This window comes from Amblyomma mixtum, chromosome 1 (genome assembly GCF_055824585.1).
Source record: "Amblyomma mixtum isolate Tamu chromosome 1, ASM5582458v1, whole genome shotgun sequence".
NCBI lineage: Eukaryota > Metazoa > Arthropoda > Arachnida > Ixodida > Ixodidae > Amblyomma > Amblyomma mixtum.
In genome coordinates this window covers 313,425,714-313,446,487 of record NC_143012.1, presented here as the reverse complement: position 1 = coordinate 313,446,487, position 20,774 = coordinate 313,425,714, and the positions used below count along the sequence as shown (strand labels likewise).

Below are 20,774 nucleotides of genomic sequence, written 5' to 3'. Positions count from 1 at the left end.
TCCAGCAAGAGTATGCATACTTTATTACATGACATTTACGGTGCCTGTTTTTTCTGCAGCTCTTAGTCGAGTGTGAGATGTGGAAATGCTGCTTCAGTTGAAATTTCTCTTGTGCCGAGAGCGAAGGACGATGTCTGGCACCTCAAAGACTGTGGACTTCACCGATGAAGAGGATGCGGTTGTTGCTCCTGTCTCTAATGTAGTAGAGGAACGGCCGATCCACGGTGAACTCGATGGGCGGCGGCGGACGGTAGTGAGCCGATATAGGCACGAGAGAGAGACCCGTCACGGCGGTCGCGATCGTTCCTTCTTCGTTCACCTCCACGGCCGCCTTGTGGACGGCGTCCGATATTCTCAGCAACGTACTCTCACTGATGCCGGTGAAGTTGGCGCCGCTTCCGAAAACGACGTTCAGTCCGAGGGCACGCATGGCGGGCACCAGGTCGTATCGAAGATTCATTTCGAACTTGGGTATTCTGAGCACGACCTCATTAAAAACCAGCCTGCTGCCGACATCTTCCAGAACATCAAGCGACAGACCGTCCCGTAGCGTGGAGAGCCCCGTCGGGGAGTCCGGAAGCAGGACCACCATACTGAACCTTTCTCCAGAGTACGGGATCTCCACGGCGCCAGCGTGGAGCGCTTCGAGGCGGGCGTACGGGAAGCGCCTCGTGAGGTGCATCGCCGGCTTACTGACCTCCGTGGTGCCCAGGTTGAAGAAGGGCTTGTCTTTGGTTTGAGCTGGGTCGAACTTGGTCACCCAGGTCCCCTTGAAGTAGACGGCGTTCAGAATGAAGAGTATGATATCCAAAGGCTGACCTTCGGGTAGGATGCTGTTGATCTTTCCCCGTGTCTTTCCGCGTACCCAGGCGTTGACCTCAGCTGCGACTCTGGGACCTTCGTTGGCGAAGTCTACTGACCTCAGCTCCGCATCGAAGATGTCGTGCAGCTGCTGTATAAAGCTCTCGGCGATTTGGAAGTTGTTCTGTGCCAGGACCATGTTGGCAACTTCCAGGGTGACGTTCGGTGAGGACGCAAGTTCGAGCAGGTGCTTGTACGCCGCGAGCACTCTGAGTTTGTCCGTGAGGCCGACCTGGGTGTGTCCGAGCACCGATGCGAGCTCGGCTTCCGAGCTTCCTCTGGCGCCGGCATAAGCCATGCCGAATGCAGCGGCGATGCTCGTTGGCGAGAAGAAGACATTGGACGAGGGATTTTGCGTCGCTAGGTGCTTAAGGAGCTTCACGGCGAAATGGTTGTGCGCTTTGGCGAGCAGTGCATCGTCGGTCTCTGACGAGACCAACGCAAGCACCACCAGAAAGACAAACTTGGAGAGCAAGATAGATGTTTTCTTCAGTCTCTAGGTCGCAGACGCCTCCTTTTTAAACCTACTCGTGGCGGGCAGCTTTTTTCCGTGTCTTTTTATTTCAACTTTGGCACGCGGCAGCCAAGGAAGAAGCTCTCGGATTGCACCTCTGAGCAGACACAGCGCTGGGCGACTGAAGTGCACATGATTACTTCTATCTTTGTCTGCGCTTGAAGTTTATCTACGTCAGGCAGCGAAGGCATTTTATTTCGTCTGACGTGAAGACTCTTCCAAGCTCGTGTTTTGTTGCCGAAGGCGGGAGAAATACACGGGGGTGCCTTGAGGCGGCATTCACTCTCGGGTGACAGCCGCTATCGCCACTTCTGCGGCAGCATAACGTGGACATTTTGTATTCAGCCGCGCACTCAAGGACCGCGAGAACAACAGTAACAAAAAGAGATCCCGGGATCCGGTTCTGGAAAGCAAACATGGCTGACTGCTTCCATTTTTTATCTACGGCATTTTTTTTTTTTTTGCAGACACAGATTATGATCACTGTGCCTTAAACTTTGTTTTTCAATTTCGGCTCGGAAATGTTGTCTCAGAGACATGCTCACTTGCAAGAACCATAAAAAGGTGAAATAAAAAATCCTTGAATGACGTTACTCCGATCGGTGTTTTATGAGGAAATAGGTTGTATTGGTCTTTTGCAATTACGTCCCTTTCTCGCTTTTTTTTTTGTGCTAGCTGCAGTGAACGCTGGGTCGCTTCCAGAATGCTTGACGTTCACACATTGCATAGAAGTGACTCAGAGGTGCTGTTCGTCTGTGGGCAGTGCTGTGCTGCGGTAAGTGAGGGAATCCCGGTCTGCCGTGCTCAGTCGGCGTCAGAGCAGGTCCGTTGTGCTGGGTGTTTTTAGTGCAGACGCTTTCACCCCCAAACATATGATTCACGATCGATTTGAGCAAGAACTTCTCTTAGAAACAGATTTCAATGCAAACCCACGAACACGAGCGTACAGCTAGAACTGAAATACGCAGCATCGATGATGAAGCCTGGTAACGTTACGTAATATGCGATGAAGGTTTCTATCGTTTGCTTGAAGGGCATCGTCTCGCGATACTCTCGCAAATGCTAAGCAGTCTTACATCACGCGGATTGTTTTGCTCGCTCGCTGTGTTTTTTTTTTGTTCAAAAATTATTTCTCATTAAAAGCGGGTCGCAGGCATGCAGTCAATCTTCGATCCGCTTACGCATGAATACGGCACTCTAAAACTGAAACCTGAGCATTACTTCAGTAGTTATGAAGCAGCGCTTCGAAAAAGCTAAAAACGTCTCACTGTGAGCAAGATGGGTGCTACGCCTCGAGGGTTACTGATGCGGTCGGAGTTGTTGTTCTTCGCATTTTTAGTGGCATACATCTACAATAGGGGATTGCCTAAGGATCGGCAGACATAGGAAGGCCAGTGAGCACATCACTATTTTGATAGGAGAAAATAAATGGTAGAGGGTAGCAGACGTGGACAAGTACCAGCGGGTGTGCCGTATGGGTGCTTGGTATGTCCTTGGCAACCAATGCAATTTACTCTACTTTCACCTACACAGGCAAGGGACATCACATATCTGTTGCTTCTAGTAAAAACGGCACTGCCCTACTACTAGCCTGTTTGTTCTTTATTGTATTTGTAGTTCAATTATGTTTTCCTTATAAGTTAGCAGTAAGTAAATCGTTGTTCCCAAGATAAAAATAAAAAAGTGATTTTTGTAATTAACCGAAGCATATATCACCAAAAGGTGAATTAGAAGAGCATTTCTTGTGGGCGTTTTCTGATTGGCGATGTGTCACATACGAAATTAAAAATTATAGTGCCTGTAAGTCAATCCGAAATAGAAACTTAAAAGCTTTACTCACTTGAACATGTCGTCTCATCCTCCTTCATACCTTGAGTACTACAAACTTTTTATCAAAAAATAATGTTAAATATGAGCTTTAGTCTTCCGGCCGAAATAACAAATCATTGACAGCGACGTACACTTGAAACTTGCATCCACATATATAGAGTTTGTTCAAACTATTTAGAGCTCTGGTGTGCTTTTTGATCAACACATATTGTGGAAGGAGCAGGTAGAAGTTCTGCTCAGTGATCTTTCTAAAAGAGATCCAGTTCTGTGCAAGGTACGTTTATCTCTGCTTCAAAACAGCAAGCTATTACTTTAAAAAACTGCTTCTCTCACAGCTAAGTTATTGTCACCTGTTCTGCAGTACCAATACACAAACAAAAACAACTGGTATAAACTGCAAAAATGAGCGCTGCGTCTGGTTACCAATAAACCGTTAGAAACCCCCTCCGAATCCCTTTTCAAAGCATTAAATTTTGCGCCCATAATTGCTTTATATGACTCTATGCTAAAATAAAATTGCCAAGATTATTGCCAAGATGAATAAAATTGCATACATCATGAAATCTGTACACATACGTTTTAATTTTATCACTTATAATGTAATTTAACAAGAGGAACTTACACCAAGCGGTACATCGCATCAGCTTGGACTTCTAAGGGTTAATGCACATCTGTCAATCATAGCACCATTTTTTCATTATATTTAGGTCGTTTCGCAGAAGCACGGATTCAGTAATGGTGTTTACTGGGCGATATAGTATACTTCCATCCGCGAAAATGTTTATTGTCCACGTTATGCCAACGCGTATGTCATTTATGTAAATGAAGATTAATGTAGGTCCCAAAACGAAACTTTGAGGTACCGAGGGCTTCTCATGTTAGTATGAAAAGCGAACATTATCCAGCACAACACATAGATGTCCGTTGTGTAGGTGCTCATGAATAAAAACTGGTAATTTGTTTCTTTTTTTTCTATTTTTAAAGCCAAACGCTTATGTGCTAAGCGGTGAAATACATCTTAACAAAATTTATGAATACGGCACCAGCTTGTTGAAGTGGAGCGGTGTATATCAGTCATCAGCAGAGAAAGCTACGATGAACAAGATCGCCAACATTGAAACCGGGCTAGTAACTAAACAATATATAGAGACGTAATGCATAATTCATGATGAAACCATATGTTCGAGGATTTTTCAAGCAACACATGTCAGGGATATTGGTCTGTCAGTGGTCATTTCATTTTTGTTGTCAGCTTCCAAAATGCGCACATCAGAAAGCTTCCAACAGTCAGGAATTGCGTAATAATCTAGATATTGCTTGTTAGTAAGTTTGAGGATAAACGCCAGCTACTTTTTTGTGATTTTAATAACTGAGTGTTTATGCCGTGTGACCCCCGTGTGGCCCCAAAGAACCTCTCAGACTTCGTGTAGTTTCGATTGAACTTGGTCACCCAGACTCCCTTGAAGGAAGCTGCGTTGAGTAGAAGCAGCACAGAGTGGAGTGGTTGCTCTTCGGTAAGCAGATCTGTAATCTTGCCTCCAGTCTTCCCGCGGACCCAAGCGTTCACTTCGGAGACCATGGCTGGCCCAAAGTCCACCGACCTAAGCTTAGCGTCAAATAATTCTTGCAGCTTCTGCTTGTAGGTGTCCAGCACTTCGACGCCGTCCCGGGTTAAGACCAAGTTGGCGATGTCCAAGGTGACATTCGGAGAAGTGGTGAGTTCCAGGATATTCTTGCAAGCGGCGAGGACGGATGACCGGTCGGTGAGGCCCACTGCGCTGTGGCCCAGTACAGATGCGAGCTCCGCTTCAGAGCTGCCTCTGGCTCCGGCGTATGCCAAGGCGAAGGTGAAAGCGACACTTGTCGGTGAAAAGAAAATGTTTTTGGAGGATCCCCTTCAACAGCCAACTGCTTCAGCAGGTTAAGGCCGAATTGGTTGTGAGCCCTGGCAAGCAGGACATCGTCGCTTTCTTCAGCGCGTCATGCAGCCACAAGGAACAGCAATACAATCCTAGCGAACATTTCGGTTCCTATGAAAGCCGTAGGTTCAAATGCATTATGCTGTTAAGGCTTGCGTGAGTTGTTTGTGTTTTCTGAATTCCGGTTTACCACGTAAACTCTCCTCATAATGTATGCTCAGATGTATCTCATCTTTATGCAAGGGACCGGCTTCCATTTACGGCTGATTGTGGGGTTGTTCTTATTTAATTTTGCTGATAGCCGTCATAAAATATCAAATAGACTGGCCACCTAAGTCACTCCGAGATCAACAGAAACATACAAACTGGGCCAGTAGGAAGGCAGTTTCGAGGGTTCGTTGTAATCGTTCCACGAAGGTCAAACTCCCATGGGCTGATGGATTGCTGGACTTAAGATAGATATTTATGCCGGTCACATCATGAAACTGTCTCACAAATTTCGGGGAACCAGTTTGCTGCTTTTCTGCTTACTCATATGCGAGAGGAGACGTTCGCTTTTTAGGAGAAGCCACCAGGCCATTTTGTGTCCCACCTAAAAAACAAATAACCCTAAAGAAATGATTTTACAAGGAAGGCTGGAGGTAAGAGGCTTAAGAGATATGCGTTGAGAGACGGGAAGGGAACGTAGTGGGTTAATCGTAACAAACGCAAGTTAAGACTATCCTAGATGAAGTCAAGAAAAGGAAATGATCAGTGGCAAGACAGATTCAAGGGGAAGGCAAACATAGCAGGGGGCTACATAGAGTCGGGGTGAGGATTACGGGTTTAGGAACTTTGCGAGGATACGATGGCCACAGCTAGCACAGGACAGGGTCGACAGGAAGACCGACGTAAGGGGGCTGTATACTGCAGTGCAGTTATTTGGGCTGATGATCATGATGGTACCGGTAACGCAGGAGGCCGTAGCTTCCTGAAATTGCTGGCCGCCTCAAGTATTCTCCCTCAAAGTCAGTATGACGTGGCTTCCCCTACTGAGTATTAGATTTTGACTGCATCTGTGTACAGTGTTCTGCTTTACACTGCTCTTACGTTGTAATCGTCGAATGAATAACTTACTGCGGTGAAATAATTTAGTTATTACGCTTTACAGTGGCGCACTTGCAAAGCTATATGTCTGACGAAATCCTAGGTGACTTTTGTCCGCATGCTGCACAGTAGAACAGAGGTAACATTGCATGAGGGTCTTTGTTTTTTCCATCGCTTGAGGAAACCTGCACCCGCTCCTTGCGTCCAATGTTTCTTGAGCACAGTTGAGGCTGGTTAAATTAATATGGACGCTGAAGTACTTTATAGGTAATTGCGGAATGACTCCACAGCGTGGAGTTCCACGTACCTTACTCAAAAGCACAAGGGAAGGGGTTCATAGATTTTATTTTTTCCTTACAATTCGATTGCACTTCTATTGACAATTTATTATTTTTTTTACGTTCCTCCCCTCCTGAGCTCTATTTGCCAGAAAAAAAAGCAGCAAACGCAAATGTTTTTGATAAAGGGAAAGGCGCAGGAGTAGTCGGACTCTTGCGGAATATAAATTTCCTTCTGAAGCGAAAGCGGTATAGGTGGACCCAATAACCCCGTGTGGTGCAAAAAAATAACAAAAAGCCGAGCAGAGTGCTGTTCAAGACGGCGATTTGTACCGAGGCTCCGATTAATGCCATAAAGTTAGATAACGAGGGACTTTTACGACGGCGGATGCGTGAGTGAGCAGCGAACGCGAATTCTGTGTTTGGAGACGCCGATAGGCGCGATAGCCCTACAATCCCTTTCGGCAAGCCACCACATCCCACTAATGACCGTCAGGCATTCGTATTCGCTATACATGCCTTATCGCTTGAAGGGCGATCAAAAGAGAGGCTTCAACTCCGCAACCGGTTCCCTCTTGCAGTAGAAATCGAATGAAAAACGCTGGCGGCACTGTCTCTTGCATCGGCAGGCAGGTTAACAAGACGCTGCAGGAAAAGCACGCCTGTTTCGGCAGCAGACGGTACCCAATAGTCGACGCATTATAAGTATTGCAGCACAGCAGTTTGAAAAAATCATTTAGTAGCTAGATGTAATGCAGGCCACTTAGACCCCTTTTTTAGAACTCTTTGTCATGCCCCTGCTACTGTTTGCATCATATCACAGGAAAATGAGAACTGAGATGTCGAGCGTTTCTTAGTCCTATACGTGATACGTGAGAACGCTTCTATATGTTAGTGCCTCTCTGGGGACGATAAAAGTTTTGACGATACTGGACGACACTGGTTTTGTAAGGCAACACTACGCGCGTAAATGGTAAATTGGTTTCTGAGAAAAGGAAATGGCGCAGTATCTGTCTAACATATCTCGGCGGACACCTGAACCACGACACAAGGGAAGGGAGGAAGGTGGGAGTGAAAGAAGAGAGAGAGAGAGAAAGAGGTGCCGTAGTGGAGGTCTCCGGAATAATTTCGACCACCTGAGGATCTTTAACGTGCACCGACATCGCACAGCACACGGGCGCGTCGTGCGTTTCGCTTCCATCGAAACGCGGCCGCCGCGGCGACACCGAACCATTTCGCGGAGCTGACGAAAGGCCATACTGCGCATGCGCGAGTAGCAGTGACGTCACGGGGGCCGCCGCGTGCCGGGGCCGCCGCCGCTGCCGTGCGCTTTCCATCGCCTCTCTCCCTCTCCTAGTTGTTTTCGCAATCCTCCAGGTTTAACCAGAGCTAAACCACTGCCAATTTTTTTCTGAGTAAACGTACCTTTACACTAATGGAGCTGTTCTGTCGCATCTGTTGTTGATTTATTCAGCACGTACATGCACGGACAAAAGTAAATAAAGTATGCTCTTGCGTTATAATTATAATCACGCCTTTCCTATCGGAAATGAAGACATGTTACTTATCGATGACAAAGCGCACTACAGTCCACCACCTGCCTGCAAATACCACAGCTGCCTTTTTCAATTGGGCAACGCGTGAAATATTTTAGAAGGCAGTAGCATGCTCCGTTTAATTTTTTTTCCGCGCCTGTATCGGAAGAAAAATCTATTCTGACCATACAGTACAAGCCATAGAACAGAACAAAAAAAATGCAAAAGAAAGACACGAAGAAGACGCTGATTGAGACTGATTTTTAAAGTTCACAAAACAACGCCCTCAGCCGCATAATATAGCTCTTGTTTCGTTAGAAGTTTCTGCGGTAGTCCAGTATGTGACATAGCAAAGAGACCGCACGGTGTACGCACGGAAAACGTGCCTCTCACTGTGTCCCATCTCTCCCATGACTGTATGTCTTCGCTAGCCCAGTGTGTTTTGCACAAAGGGCACTACATTCTAGTAGAGAGAGTAGCAGTTCTCTGGGGGAGTCGACCCACCAACTAAGATAACCAGGACGAGTGCTAGGAGGAGCCACACGCCTTTATAATCGAGTAGGCCTTAACGAGGGGTTACTTTCTCCTTAGATTCTATGTCAGCGTGTTCTAAATTGGAAGATTCAGCACAGCGAAGTTCTGGGCTGGTTGGTTCGACATGTTCAACGGTAAAACGAACCGCGACAGGAAGAGGAGTTAGGAAGAAACTTACCACTCGCCATGTCCACTTCTCTTCCTACGTCCTGTTCCTGCCGTGGTTCTTTTATTTTTTATTAGTCGTCTCTATATTATACGCTAGGCTGCTAGTACAATATTTCTGCCGTTAAACTGAACGGCGCTAGCACAACCGCATGTAAAAAAAAAAACACGAAGACTTCATTGTCTCTTTTTTTGCAGGCTGTGTAGAATTGACCACCGTGAGTTAGGCAAGGTACAGTGGGATCTCACTCTAGTGTTAGCATGCTGAAAACGGCACCACCTGAGAAGTCCTAATTGAAACAGCCCTTTCCCAATTGACCTTCGAGTCATGTTCCGTGGGTGACTGGTGCACACACAGACGCAGATCGCTTTCTGCCGTCGACAGTGATGAGACATTAGAAATCATTAATCTCGCACCCTCTCCACCCTTCTTTTCATCGCCTACCGTCGCTGTGACAGCTGGCCCTAATTGACTCTTCACCTTTTGCACGCGGCCCAGCGTCCCGTTCGAGACAGCGCCCAATACGTGACGGGCATAGCGTGCTGGAAGTGTACAGGTGTGCCAGTTAGTTCACTTGGTTTTATGTTTCGGTTTGCGTTTTTTTTTTGTATGTGTAGTGAGACTACTGTTCGAGGGAATGCGGGGAAGACGCTTTGAGCGCAGCATATTTTTCCACCCCACAGTAGCGCGCTTGGTGACACCCAGCAGTTGCATGAATGGAAATATGCTACGGTCTTAACAAGAATAAGAAGCAACCTATAATTGGGGTCACCACAGTCACCACTAGTGCACGTGCATGCTGCAAATATAGGATGCCCGTGACCCGCTTTTCTCGCGACTGTCTACGACCTTTATCATTGTCTCTGCTCAGGGGAAAACAGCAGAGGAGTTAAAGTGAGCAGCAACTACACTCCTACGCACTGACCGACATCGACTGCTAGCTCGTCTGTGTTGCTTCATACTGTTGTTTAAGCGCGTAGCAGCCGCATCGTTCTGCTCTATACATTGTCATACTTGAATTGCGAGGACGTGGGCCGGAAGGCCAGGCGAATTGCCAGAAGAGTTTTGTTTTTGTTTGCGCCTTTGGCGTTCACAACGTCGCAACGACTAGTTCCTGTTTAGGTATATCTGCCGATAGCTTTGACCCTGGCAAACTCGCGTAACTGCAAACCTCGACAGCATTTGATACTTATAAACATTAAGCTTCACTATAAGTAAATACAGGGCACTTATGGTCTACGGATAAGTTACTATAAGCTTCTGTTCCATCCGTGTTGACTACCCCTCGGTGTGCTGGCGTGTGACCATCAGGCATGGCTCGATGAAAACAGTAGTTCTGACACCAAACAGATTATAGCACTAATGATAGAGAATGTCAGATGGTTACACCTGAGCAATTGTTAGGAGCGATTCTGCGATCAATTGTTACACCTGAGTAATCATTAAAGAATAAAATGTGATCAGAGAATTAAAAAAAGGCAAGCAATCAATTTCGATCTTAGCTTGGGCTACGTTAGTCTTCTGGGTACCTTTAGTGAATGCTGCCTTTTTTTTTTCCCTAAAGCCTTTCTTTATCACTAATAACGACGTTCCGTGAAACTTGTGCACTCTGAATGTTAGTACCATGTTGTTAGTTAATGTTTCTGAGAAAATGCGGTTGAATGATAACTTGCGTCCAATAGACGCTTTCACGGAAACATATGTAGTTCTCGCCGCGAGGCTACAGCACCGCTCCTACCTTTAATGTAGACGTCCTGTTTCGTAAGAAGTTCCGGGCCAGTCTTTGGTTTGCCTTGAGCGTTGCAGATTCCAGAAGTGTCCGAGCAATGGCGCGAACGACAGCAGCTTGATCGAAACGGGCACAAATTCATGTCAGGATTCTCCATCCCTGGTTGAAGGTTGAAGGTTTCAAAGTTCAGCGATTTCAAATTGCCTGGCGCTCAATGCTAACAACGAATGCCGAGTGGTAGCCTCTCACAGGAGGGTCGCTTTCTTTACCCAGATACCCGACTCGCTTGCGCATGCGCTGGCACCACGAAATTACATCGTTATCATTGTAGATAACGAGAGCTACCTTCTCCCACTTCTGGGATGTTATGTCTGGGTAGCGCGCTTTAGTGTCGGTCAGCCTTCGACAAGCGGTCCACTCATGTAGAGGCCGGAACTGTGGCCTTGCGCTTGTCATCGTTCGTTCCATGCGGGCCCGTTCTTGTCGCATTTTTAGCTGCCTGGTCGATAACGTTATATCAAGATCTCGCGTCCGACACCCCACTTTCTTCTCGCATGTGCATGCTTGAGCATAGGCCATATGCCACGTTTAACCCTTTAATGCCAAAATTATTAAGCAAAAATTTCGAGGACACTTTGGCAACTAAAGTGTTGAGAGGCGAAAGCCGAGGACACTATGCCGTAACGACTTCCGGTGGATGTGGCGTCCCATCGTACCCGTGGCTATATCGATACCCAAATTATACATCTTTCGGGATTTTAAGTGTTAATTACGCTTAATTACACATTTTTCCATCTAATTTGACACAAATTCGATGTTTTTCCGACCATTCTGCGACAATTTTCACTATGCCGTGACAACTTCCGGCGGATATGACGTCACATCGTTCCCGTGGCTATATCGATGTCCGCGCTATTTCAACGCAGTTTCGATATTTTTGCCTATAGTTAATTAACTCATTCATCTAGAGTCATCAAACTTGGCTTCCAGGTTAATTTTTCCTCCTCTATCTGAAGCAATCATTGGTTTTCTTCTATCTTTTTTAGCTCCCGAATTAAACGCGTGTGTTAACGGACGACAGTATGAGCCATTAAAGGCTTTCGTCTTAATAAAAGAAAAAATCTTTACCTCCATATTATGCTAGCTGATCTACACGCATTCTAAAGTCAATTTCAAAATTTTCTGACAGAAAGTGAAATTCGAGGAATGGGACGTGGCCAATTGGAATTTCGTTCATTCTCTGGAGTTGTTTCAAGTTGTGTGAAAGACTAAATCGAAATCCTCGAGCCAACTGCAATGCCTAGAGACAGTAAGCAATTTTTAAACTAACAAACGTCTCTCTATTTGCTCCGCAACTTTTCTCAGAATACGCGAGGCGAAGAATTCTAGGGAAATGGCTGGGAGACGCTCATTTGCGCCATCCTTTTCTGCACACAGTTAGCTCAAATTGGCATCAAATATTCTGTAAAAAAAGCGGTAATTACTGACAAGCTGACATCAAACCTAGCATGCAAGCTCCATCTATAGTACTGAGCACACGGCGTGAACACTGTATTGGTTACTGGCCCATTCCTGGTATTCCTTGTCCGCAGTTGTCGAATACAAAATTTCAACAAGTGCTCGCGATTTTAGCCAATACAACAAATTCAAGAAATGCGTCTAGGGTGTCGAAACTGGTAGCATCACAAACCTCAATCTCATCATTGCTTTAAGGCGTAATTCGTTAGTGTATAATTAAACGCAAATCACTTTGACAGACTAATGACGCAACAAGAGATGTTGTGGCCACATCTTGCATTCGGTACCGCACCCCAGCGAATCGATGGTGATTCACGGCTTTCTCAACCCGATGAGGCTTGTATTGACTACGACTGGGGAGTACTTGCTAAAATGCGCCACCAGTGCTTGATGAAGATGGTTTTTTTTGGGCCGGGAACGATATCTGCGCACATTAATTAAAGTTTGGATGAACATAACGTGTATCATGGTGTCACAAAAAAAAACACTAAGCTGGCTACAGATTGGATTAACACAAAACAGCGAACCTCAACGATGGTTAAACCAAGGCAAAGCCTTTCACTATATGGCCGCACATGAGACCTTTTGGGAACGCTTTTCTACTAGGGGCCTGCGGCAGAGAACAGTTCCTGAAAATATGGTGAGATGACTTTAAAATAGAGCTCCTGCTTTATCTTAAGTCCTTTAAGATAAAAGTAAAACTGGAAACGGTTTCTGCACGTATTCGGCCTCCGATATTCGCAATCATCAGCAAAAGTTAATGCTCCCCAGAATAGAATTCATCAGACGCACGATAATGACGATAAGTGCTACCTCGACAGCTGTAGTGCTGACGGCATAGATGCGGAGATGGCGACGCTCGTGCATCGTTGTGTACTACCCACGAGTACTTGATTTTATTCCCTCTCGTCTGCCCACTTATGGAGAGCTAATGCACAAGGTGTGTTTCGCCTAACACTTTACACAATTTTAAATATAGGCTTTTGGAGTTAGAAGAACGTTTTTTTCCGGCATAGCACTGTCAGCAGTGTATTAGATCAGAATATGGCTAAGATGTGCTAGTAGCCGACTGGATAACTATTACTAAATAGTTAACTTAGTTAACCATTACTGTTAGGCTCGTTAATTATTTAAAAGTGTGTAGCCTACCGTAAGTAACACCCATATCGGTTTTCAGAATTTAGAAAACGCGTTTACCACCGGCGCTGTGGTTGATTTGCCAGCAAGCTTCTCGAAAGCGCTCGCATTTTAGCGCGATGTAGGCAATATTTGTTGGGCCACAGCGCCGAGGGTAACCGCGTTTTCGAAATTCTAGAAACTGATATGGATATTACTTACGGTGGGCTACACGCCTTTCAGTAGTTAAGGAGCCCAACAGCAATCGTTAAAAAGTTAACTATTACGTATTACTTAAACAGCCTGCTAGTTATAACGCATTGGCTGCATTCTGATGTACTACACCGCTGTCAATGCTATGTGGAAAAAATGGGTCTTATAAATCAAAAAGCCTATTTTTAAAAATTGCAGAACATCTTAGATGAAACACCTAGCGCGTTGCATGCAGTAGTCGAGAAAGCAAGGCTTGTCGTTGTACACTCGTGGGTAAAAGTTTGCGTAATGCAGACTCGCGAAGAAACAAATTATTTTTACTTTGCCACGCTAGTCAGTCGGCTAAGAATGCCTAGAAAGAATGCATCACGCACGTTCCCTCGTGCTTAAATGTTCTTCATTCAGAAAGAAATGTTTTTGCTCGAATCTGCATCCCGCAAACTTTTCAGCATGACTGTACACTGAAGCTATACTTTGTCTTCCTTGACAGGGCTGGCGATATTGCTGCACGCGACCTTAGAGCGTTCGAGGCCCACGCTTCGTAGCATTTTGTCCGCGCCAAAGATATAATTCAAAACTCGCATCAGTTCACTGTGCTCAATACTGTCGACATGCTTTCCTACCGCTCATGCAGCTCCTGACAAATAACGAAGTTCTGTCACGGTGGCCCTTTCTAAACGTTATTTGTGACTCGTTGCTTTTTAAGTAAACGGAAAGTGGGCTCATGCATCGAAGAATAGATAGGGAAAGCTCTCAACTGAAATGTCTTGTTTTTTTATTTTTCTGCCAGCGTGTTTATGACCGTCTATTCACAGCTCTTCTGGGATGGGTGTAGAGGCCAGAGAGAAAGGACAGAATGAAGGGTGAAAAACACGAATCTGGGCACAATTTTTCAAGATTTTGTCTTCTCAACAAATGCATCAGCCGGTTCACTGTGTCCGTGAGCTCGCGACATGACCACATTTCAAAAAGCTTGCCTCTGGAGCGAAAATGTTGACTTTCTTTCGCTGAGGAGACCATGCTCCCTTGAGAAATAAACGATATTTATTTTTTTGTTTGCAGCATCGAATTCTTTGTATATATCTCGGACTATCAGAGAGCGGCGGCAGCTTGGCCGAACTGATGCACCTCTCCAGGGAGCGCTTGCGGTCTGTTGTGAAGGTAAGAATGTTAAATGCAATTTATGAAATGGTATCCAGCGAAAAAAAAAAGCGTTTTCTTAAGTTTTATGTACTCGGCATGTGAGGCGATAAAATGGACGAGCAATACAATAGGAGAAAAGACTCAAATTTTGTCTGGATTGAAATGGCAGCCGACATGATCAAGAACGTAGCGCGCAAATAACGCACTGTATATCGATTAAAATCACGTCCTTGAGCAGGACCTAATTTGCAGCAACCTTTGGCTTTATTTTTTATGGCCCACGTCGCAACAGACTAAGTACAGATCGGCGGCCTACAAAACACAATGAACTGCTAAGAGTATTTTCGTAAGAGCATCGCCTGAAATCACATCCTCGATTTATCATGTAAGTATGTGTTACTGAAAAATTAGCCAAGGAAACTATTCTCACCACAACACAGTTAAAAATATTTCCAGTAATAAAGGGCTCAAGAAAAGTTGTAATTTGGCTTCCTTCCCGGGCCCAAACTGCCGCGGCTTCCAGGTGGGAAATCAATGTTATTTTTTGTGCTTAGCTAGCACAGATTACTTTAAGGTTTCATGCCGATGGAACCCTTGGAATATAACATGTCATAGATAACGTCATAGGTCAATGTCCCCAATCTCATTACAAGTACCAACTGTGGTGCTACCACACTGAGAGCTTGTATCAATTCTTTCCTAAATGGTCTCTGAAAATGGCGTTGCAGGATAGAAATATCATTCGGCTAGCAAAGCTCACCCATTCTTGAGAGTAACTTCCTGAGAGAGGAACCAATACAAACCCTGTTAGAGTTGTTGAGTGCGAGCAGGTTAACCCTCAAGCTATCCCCTTCAAATCCTGTTAGACTGTACTATTATTATACACCCAGCAGAGAACATACGATCTATTATTCGCACTCTCCCGACACTATTGAACAAACTCCAAGGGAGCGGCAATAATGCAGGGAAAACTGTAACAAAAGAGCTCTCAAGCTCTTTTTAACGTGTTAGCGTTACCGGTCCCGTTCAGCAGAGAACCGGTGTCGGCGGGGCGAGAAACTTGGTACAGTTATGACCTTCACCACATAACCTCACGCGGGTGGTTCAAGCACCTCACAACAATCACACATTACCACAGTGACGTCACTACACAATTCCTCATTGCTCTACAGGGCCGTGACGTGATTCCATCATTATTGCGTAGTGCTTCTTAAGCAAGAAAGGTAGTGGCACTAAAACGGAAATTAATCTAGCCGGGAGTCGAAGTTCTGCCCCTTCGGTCGCGAGGCGGGCGCGCTCCCCCAAGACTACTCAGGAACATTCGTTCAGTGCGATAGTTTAGACCATCACCTCATATGCATGGTCATCAGCGCTATCGCATTACATTATTAAGGCTACGTAAGCGTCCCCACAGTTTCCCCTATGATTATATGAGCGTACATGTGTTCATGCTTGTATTCTTTGTTCCTAGAGTTATTTCTGATTTTTTTTTCGTGGCCAACACTATTCGTGCCATTGTTAATTTTTCAGTCTCTGTCTGCATATATTCTCTTATCCATGTATTTTGAGCTACCTATAAGTGCGATTGCTTTATCTCTACAAGTTACACCAATGTATTTTTGAAGTGCCAGTAAGAGAGATTTCATTTTTTTTTTTGTGTGTGTGCGTGAAGTTCTTCATATAAGGAATTCAATACCGCGAAAATTTCTGTTGAACAGACAAGGGCAGTCGCCCCGTTAAGCTCCTTTGACAGCAGCTGTTTGCGGCTGGCGTCTCCTTTGGAAAAAGGAAGTTAATGATTTGTTATCGCGCAACTTTCTTCCTAGCCATAAAAAAGTAATTGTATTTCTGCAATGAGTGGCGGCCATCACTTAACGCCGTTTAATTCCCCCTGATACCAACTCGTTTCAGGAACAAGCCACGATGAAAGCAGTACTGCTGTGCCTCGCCGCCCTCTCTACATGCTTAGAAGCACAGAAGGAGGGGCTACCCGCTGCCAGCAACTACTTGGGTCTTCGCCTCCTTCCCATACTCCCACGGGAGAGTGAGAAGAACGTGTTGTACTCTCCGCACAGCATTTCGGCGGCCATGGGAATGGTCTACGCTGGGTCGAAAGGCGCCACGCAGGAGGAACTCTACGCTGGCCTGGGCTACAGGCAGGCTCACATAACCAAGGACATGGTATACCGACAGCACCAGGAGTGCACCGAACGGTTGAGAGCGCCTTCAAACTCGACCGTAAACACTGCCAACGCAGCTGTCATTCAGCGAAGCTTCGATGTCCTGCCTGCCTACGCGGATGTCTTGGCGGAATCGTTCGGCGCTACACTAATGAAAGTAGATTTCGAGAAGAATGGACAAGAAGCCGTAAAGAAAATTAATGGATGGGTAAGCAATCACACCCATGGTCTGATCAAGAAATTGTTTGATCAACCACTTGCAACAACTACAAAATTGGTGCTCGTGAATGCTGTTTACTTCAAAGGCTTCTGGGCGGCACAGTTTAATAAGTCGGACACAAAAAAGCTGCCATTCTACACTAACGGCAACACACAAACAAATGTGGACATGATGTCTGGAAAAGTCTTTGCAGGTTACAGCTATTCCAAGAAATTGTCCGCGGACCTTCTGGATCTGCCGTACAAAGGTGGAGACTACGTTATGACAATCATCCTGCCTGAAGCTAAAGATGGGATCACGAAGCTGAGGAATCTTTCGATGGATTTTCTCACATATGACTGGCGAAAAATGAACCTCATAAGACTCTGGGTGTTCCTTCCAAGGTGAGCAGATCTCCTTCCTCAGTAAGATAAAAGGAACATAGGAGCCTACGTAGCAGAGCATGTGTTTGTTCATAGGTACCTTCACATGTGTTAGCACTTACAGACTGCCGACAGCCTCTAGTCTCGGTGAGGGCGAGGGTTCTGAGCAGGCTCATTGGTCGAACCATGTGTTAAGCAGCACCCTTCGAAAAGTCAAGTAGTTGCAGATAAAAACATTTGCACAAAGTGCAATCAGAAAGGAAGTAGTATCCTTCCCAAAACACGGCTTATGCGTCGACCATGACCTCTCCCATGTTTGTCAGCAGCGACAACTTGGCGGCAGAGGTGTGGAAAGGTGAGAACGGAACTCGCGACTTCACGTGGCCATCACTTTGTTCCTACTAGTCAGTGATTAGCATTCTATCCAGTCAGCGTGGTGAATTGTGATGGCGTCTTGCTCGACATAACTCCATTCTGGCCAACCAGTGTCGCGCGTTGTCATGACGTCACATGTTCAGCATCAGTAACGACGTCGCATGAAAGGTAAACGTGGCCTTAAAAGCTGTCGCTATTTCCGTCTTGGGTACGTAGTCCGTTTTGTACGCGATATATTGTATAACAAAGCAGGTAAAGGTATGGCAATATTGCAACCGATTAAAACTGATATGACTACTTACCTGGCCCAATCCGCTTTTTTGACACAACCGCTGTGCGCATGTACACCTGTCGTTCACGAGTTTCATTGAGCATTTTAGGCATTGGACGTTTGGGCATTTTCGATGCTTTGACGGCGTTTTGACAACCTCTTGTCGTACCCTTATTTTCTGAGCAATCTTACCGGCGCCTCCCTCCATTTGTCGAAACATTGCTCAGAAAACTTGGGCTGTCCCCTGTCTCTTGTTCCGGTTCGTGCTGTCAACAACTGATCCTTCCCTGAGGTCTAGCTGCAGTAGATTGTCGTGTCGCAAGCGTTATAAGGTTGGAACATGCTCCTTTTCTGGTCTTCCAGAAATGCTGTCTCGTTTTTTGTTGCACGCAGGTTCAAGTTCACAGCGCATTATTCGTTGAAGGAGCCGTTAGCCAAGCTGGGCTTGCGCAGCATCTTCGATCCTCAAGTCGCCGACCTGTCGGGCGTAACGGCCAGCAGAGAGCTATCCGTGACCCAGGTGGTGCACGAGGCAGTCATCGAAGTGGACGAGACCGGCAGCACGGCGGCCGCCGTCACTAGCACTCCAATGGGGTCGGCCAGCCCCGGTAGACGCCCGCCGAATACCATCCGCGTTGACCATCCGTTCTTATTTTTCATTCGAAGTACCAAGGACAATAGTATCTTGTTCGTGGGAGAAGTCAACAAGCCCTGAGCTGGTCATGCGTGGCAGTTAGAGCTTGCTTGTGTCCCTTTCGACAGTGTCTCGTGTGACACTGATCTAAGAGTCTGATTTCCTCCAAAACTAGCATAGCTTGCATAGCTGGCAGGGTTTTTAGGGTATTTCAGTGCAACGCAGCTAACCGACAAATTCGTGATGTATAAAGAAGAATTATTCAGCGGAGTGCGTCGTTCTAACCACCGCGATGAGTGTGTAATTGTTGAGTGCAAATAAAATATGGGAGCATTTCCTAATTCTTCACGGAAGAAGGGCTCTATTAACAGGGACTTATACAAGGGCTGCCCCTAAGTTGATTCAGAAAGAGATAATGAGCTAACATCTATACCAGCAATATCACGGGGTATGGTTAGCTTTTAAAATGCGGGAGAAAAAAACTGAATATCTTGGAGATAAATGTATGAGAAACAATGGAAGCGTGAGTTTTCAGGCAGAGCTGTTTCCAATGGTTAACAACTAAGTGGCCCGAAAGATTATTAGAAACCGCACTAACCTTTTGCTGCGTATTTACTTGCTTAGTAACTGGTCGTTTTCAGTTCGGCTAGTTGATACAGATGCTGCAACTGAGGAGTAAACAGTGCATTTATATAGGACACCATGCATGATTCTGTCCTGCTCTTTTTCCCATGTACCTTTGCGTGGTCAACGTGGTATTCAACTCTAGCGTGGCCGCAACTTGACTGTTCAAGTCTCATTGGTCCTTCGAGTTGTTCGCTGTGGTCAAGCATGCTTTCACACCCCCCAAAACGACAAGAGTGGTTTTAGTCTTTCCACGCCCGACCTCAGAAACGCTGGGTTGGTTGCCACAAATGAGACTCTGGAATTAAAGTTTGCCACAACCGTATCAGAGATTTCTCGCCTTGTAAGTTAATATATGATAAAATGTCTGAAACTGATAAGTTATCATGGTTTTTCCATAAAGTACGTGCCCTCGTGTGCGCTCCCAGTGAGCTCGATGATATTGTGGTGCCTTGGAAAGTTGGCGGTTGCCTCAACCGCCTTCCTTTAGCTACATACTGTCAATATTTCACCACCTGAATATCATACATCCCGGTAATACAACGCCCGACCACTGTATTATGCTCTTAGTCTACGCGCACCTTGTGGAATGCGAAAAGAAAACGTTCTGAAAAAAAAAAAAGTGCAGCAGTGAAGCTACCCTCTGAAACCCACGGGGCAAGATTTTGTGGCAGCCAGGCGATATACTGAGCTACTCGTACTACGCACGCAACACTACGGAAACGTCTCCCATAATACGGAAGCGCAGCCCTCGCCGTTCGTGAACGCTCATGTCACGCTTTTACGGTCTAAATGCAGGCATTTCTGTAGAGGCACGTTGAGCAAAATCTAATCTATCGGCGCACCAGTCGTCTGGAGTAAGGTAATGTCTACGACGATGCTAGTCGTTCTGTACATCGTGCGGTCAATGGCGCCTGCATGTGATATTTCGCAGGCGTTTGAAAAGGAACGTTTGCATCTAACCTGAGGCGTATGTGCTTTTATACCGAGACTTGATTTGTTTAATTTGGCCATGTGGGTAGTCACTTATACATCTGTGGCTCACTACTTGCTTCAAGAATTTATTTCAAGCTAACATAAGATGTTCGCAGCGTGTATGCAGGCTCCAATTCCCCAAACTCGGGATGATTTGAGAGCCAAAAATTAGAACCCTGCTTTCTGTCCTTCCCCTAGGGCATAATGTGACGATAGCTGCTCTTCCCTCCCCCCTCCCCCCGACTTTTTTTTTTACAATGCTTTTTCATTAAACGCTTGTCATACTGGCATGCCGCTGATGGCAGGCGCCGAGATGATAGGCGGAATTTAAGCTCACCTCGCGGCCCTACGCCTTGCGAGCGGCTGATGCAACCGTCGGTCAACCACAGAGGTTATAAACACGAGCCCGGAGGTCGTTGGGAAACGGAGAGAGAGAGAGGAGCAGCGACCTGGTCAGCCGGGTCTTCACCGTTCACCACCAAGCGAACGCCGTCTCGAGAAGCTACTATGCTGTCGGTTCCCGTGCCGAACCTTTGCTACGTTATGTTGTAAATACAGCATCTAAAGTCCTTTTCGTTTGTACTGCTGTCATCTTTTTTCGGCTGTCGTACCCTTGCTTGGAAGGCTCGCGAGTGGCAGAAATTTCGGTCGCGCTACCTTGACAACCTTTACAAGAAATAGTTGCTTTTTT

At 46.0% G+C, this 20,774-nt stretch overlaps 3 pseudogenes across 1 annotated transcript; 1 reads left to right on the top strand and 2 right to left on the bottom strand.

Annotated features, from left to right (window-relative positions):
• LOC149372495 (iripin-2 pseudogene) lies at positions 1-1,392 on the bottom strand (annotated as a pseudogene).
• A 3,119-nt stretch (positions 1,393-4,511) lies between these two features.
• LOC149372494 (iripin-2-like) lies at positions 4,512-5,227 on the bottom strand (annotated as a pseudogene).
• Positions 5,228-14,353: 9,126 nt separating this feature from the next.
• On the top strand, positions 14,354-18,565 carry LOC149372493 (iripin-3 pseudogene; annotated as a pseudogene). Its single transcript, XR_016290886.1, has 3 exons — positions 14,354-14,460; positions 16,354-17,225; positions 18,244-18,565. The product of XR_016290886.1 is annotated as an iripin-3 pseudogene (transcript).
• The last annotated feature ends 2,209 nt before the right edge of the window (positions 18,566-20,774 follow it).